The 4,175-nt window shown below is 42.6% G+C and overlaps 1 non-coding gene across 1 annotated transcript; it reads right to left on the bottom strand.

The window, feature by feature from the left end:
• Window positions 1-1,831: 1,831 nt before the first annotated feature.
• LOC141699182 (small nucleolar RNA R71) lies at window positions 1,832-1,938 on the bottom strand. Its single transcript, XR_012565664.1, has one exon. It is a non-coding gene; the product is annotated as a small nucleolar RNA R71 (small nucleolar RNA).
• Window positions 1,939-4,175: the final 2,237 nt, after the last annotated feature.

The following is a 4,175-nucleotide window of genomic DNA, read 5'->3' on the forward strand; positions in this document are numbered from 1 at the left end:
AAGTTGTAGAGAATCTCAATAGCTTCGCGTGGGCAGTTGAATCGCCTAATTCTGACGAGTAGAACTCAAGTTATGGCCAAAACAAGTTTCATCAGAATAGTTTTTCCAGTCAGTAGCTGCGCGCCCGCGCAAAGAGCTGCGCGCCCGCGCAAAGAGCTGCGCGCCCGCTCAGCGAGCTGAGCGGCCGCTCAGGAGGCGGCTGGTCGCTGATTTCGCTGAAAAAGCCTTTTTTGAGTAGAATTTGACGATTTTAAGGGTCCAGGTCCACTGGGGGCGTATATATACTTAAAAAAAAGGGTTTTCATCATCCGGGAAGATTGGGATACCAAGGAGAAGACCTAGAAGCACAGAACAACTCCGAAAAAGAAGATCTTGTTTTCAACTTGTGATTCTTTGAATTAGTTATAACTTTGGATGCTCGTTTTCGTTCTTGTTGAACCTAGATCTCGTTTATTCGTACTTTGATTATTATTTAGTTTATTAAGACCTTGTTTATACCATGCTTTCATTGGAACCCATGGTGACGATGAGTTCGATTATGGGCTAATCGTTGTCATGGGATTCTAGCGGATTTACTTATGGATTTCAATAGTTAATTGTTTCGATATCTTGGTGTGTGGTGATTGATTGATATCCTAGTATTGGTTGTGCTTATTCGTCTTATGTGCGTAGCTAACATATAAGATAGCGTGTTAGTCTCTATTGAAGCGACAGTGAATATAGAGGTTTAGAACTTGCCATGCTAGCATAGGTTCTTGTATGTGTATACATGATTCGTAGGTAACTCTAACCGTTTTACTTGCCCTATGTAATCAAGATAGATAACTTGTGCTTAAACCGTTATGTTGTCAAATTCTATAGACATATAGGGTCTCAATATAATTGGTGCCTATTCAGCTTCTATCTCTTTTGTGGATGTCTGGTAGAATGGTACTCGTTCAACGAAAGTTGGCGTTTATCAGTTTCGTGTTATCTGATTAGTGTCATCACCATCGTATGCTAAGGTTAAGAACAATAAGGCTATTGAATGAAGTATTTAATGAAGTTAGAATCCCATGTTTGTCATAAATATTAATTCAACCATTCTTGTTCTCTTAGTTATAATTGTTAGTTTAATCTCTTAGTTTAATAAAAACCCAATTTGTTATTTGTCTTAGCATTGAGCGATAACCATACATTGTTGCATAGGTGCATAAATTGAACTTAACCTAAACTAGTCTCTGTGGGAACGAACTAGAAAATATTCTATACTACTTGCGAACGCGTATACTTGCGTGAATATTAGCGCGTGTTTTCGCCCTAACAAGTTTTTGGCGCCGCTGCCGGGGACTCGGTGTTAATTTTTAGTTTATGTGCTTGTCATCAGTGGTCGTTAAAGTTCACTGACTCGGATTCTTTTACTTTCACGATTTATTTGTTTGTGTTTCAGGTACTCATTACAATGGGAGATCCAGCAGCACGAACGAAAGCCTTGATGGATTTTTCTCAACCCAAGATCAATGACATTCAATCTAGTATTGTCTGGCCAGCTATCACATCTAATACCTTTGAGATCAAGCCAGGCATAATTCAATGGGTACAGACTTCAGTCCAGTTTGGGGGTTCTCCAACGGAAGATCCCAATACACACATTAGGGATTTCATTGAAATATGCGACACCTTCAAGTTCAACGGTGTTTCTGAAGATGCTGTGAAGCTGAGACTGTTCCCATTCTCTCTGAAGGACAAGGCTAAGAGCTGGTTACACTCTCTACCAGCTGGTTCGATTACTACTTGGGAAGATCTTGCCCAGAAGTTTCTTACTAAATTCTTCCCTATGGCGAAGACAGCTGCACTCAGGAATGCTATTACTCAATTTGCGCAGCAAACGGGAGAATCGCTAAGTGAAGCTTGGGAGCGCTACAAGGAGATGCTTAGGAAGTGTCCTCATCATGGAGTGCCTGATTGGATGATCATCACTTGTTTTTACAATGGGTTGGGAGCACAGTCCAGACACATGCTCGATGCATCATCAGGCGGAGCATTATGGGCAAAGAGCTATAAGGAAGCTTATGATCTAATTGAACTGATGGCTGCTAATGAATATCAGTATCCAACCCAGAGATATCCACAGGGCAAGGTAGCAGGAGTTCTTGAAGTGGATACAGCTACGGCTATCACTGCTCAACTAAAGGCGTTGTCTATGAAGATCGATTCTCTGGCTAACAATGGTGTTAAGCAGATAATTAGTATTTGTGAGCTGTGTGCAGGTCCGCATGCGACAGAACAATGCGCTATATCTAGCGACTCAGCTCAGTTTGTGAGCAACTTTCAGAGATCGCAGCAACCAGTTCCAGACACTTATCATCCTGACAACTGGAATCATCCTAACTTCAGCTGGAGCAACAATCAGAATGCGATGCAACAGCCATTCCAGCAGTTTGCAAATAAGCTATTTAACCCTCCTGGTTTTCAGCAACAATTTACACCAAGACAACAATTCCAACTTCAACAACAAACTAATGATGCAGGTCTATCTTCGAATGAAAAATCTGAATTGGAGGAGTTGAGGCTTATGTGCAAAAACCAGGCTCTTATATGCCAAAGCCAGGCTGTTTCTATCCAGAATTTGGAGAACCAAATAGGGCAAATTGCTAATGCCTTATTGAATCGACCACCGGGAACGCTTCCTAGTGATACAGAAGCCAATCCAGGAAAGAGGGAAGTTGAAGAACAGGTGAACGCCATCACCTTAAGGTCTGGAAAGGTCGCAAGCCCCTAAATTCAGCAAGACGAAGAGCCTGAAAAATCTCAAGATTCAGAAAATGCAGTTGTGGCTGAAGAAGATGTGCAGAAGGAAGTAGAGGTGGAACCAAGGAAGACTACTGTGGAACACACTCCTCCTGAGGGTAATACAGGGGAGAAACAGATCTATCCTCCACCTCCTTTCCCTAAAAGGCTGCAGAAGAAAAAGCTGGATAAGCAGTTTGAGAAGTTTCTGGAGGTGTTCAAGAAACTTCATATCAACATACCTTTCGCTGAAGCTCTTGAACAGATGCCTAGCTATGCGAGGTTTATGAAAGGTATTCTCTCTCGGAAAGTGAAGCTCGATGAATTAGAGACCGTTGCTCTAACGGAGGAATGCAGTGCTGTGCTGCAGCAGAAGTTGCCTCTGAAGCTTAAAGATCCTGGAAGCTTCACTATTCCTTGCACCATCGGAAACTTGTCGTTCGACAAGTGTTTATGTGATTTAGGAGCTAGCATCAATCTAATGCCCTTATCTATCTTCAAGAAGCTTGGTCTGCCTGAGCCGAAACCAACATACATGTCATTGCAACTAGCTGACCGTTCCATCGCTTATCCACGAGGTATAGTGGAGGATGTCTTGGTCAAGGTGGATAAACTCTTCTTCCCTGCTGACTTTGTAATTCTTGATTTCGAGGAAGATAAGAAGATTCCCATTATCTTGGGAAGACCATTCTTGGCTACAGGCCGAACTATGATCGATGTGCAAAAAGGAGAGCTTTCGATGAAGGTTTACGATCAAAAGGTCACTTTTAATGTGTTCAAGGCAATAAAGTTACCCACAGAAAAAGAAGAGTGCTTTAAAATAGAGCGGGTCGACTCAGTTTTTGAAGATGAAGGAGTAGTGGAGCAACTGCAGGTTTTGAATGCACCTCCGTGGAAGAGGAAGTTGGATATGCCATTCGATTCTCTTGGGTTAGCAGAGCTAAAAATTTCTCAGGAGCGTTTTGAACCATTTACTCAAGAAGCTCCCACACTTGAGCTCAACCCACTACCAGATCACTTGAGTTATTCATTCTTAGGTGCACCCCCTGACAAGGGGTTGGGATATATCTTTGATGTTGTAGAGGGTAGCCGAACGGATCCTCCAGTGCCTATAGAGGGTTCTTCTCATGTGCAGCAGGTAGTTGATAGGATTGGTGTTGGTGATGAGCAGTACAGATGAGTAACTAGGCGTATGGAGGCCATGCATGACATTCACCGTCATTTTACGGCATATTTGACACATGCTTTCGGTACTGTTGTTCGAGACACTGGTGGCGAGGTTGATTGGCCACCTGATCCTCCACCCGAAGAGGGTGATCTGTTCGACGACTAGGTATGCCTGAAATCCTTATTATTACCTTCAATGATGACATTGAAAATTTTAAGTTTGGGGGTGATAATGTAAG

The sequence above is a fragment of the Apium graveolens genome, chromosome 11, assembly GCF_009905375.1.
Source record: "Apium graveolens cultivar Ventura chromosome 11, ASM990537v1, whole genome shotgun sequence".
NCBI classification, from domain to species: Eukaryota; Viridiplantae; Streptophyta; class Magnoliopsida; order Apiales; family Apiaceae; genus Apium; species Apium graveolens.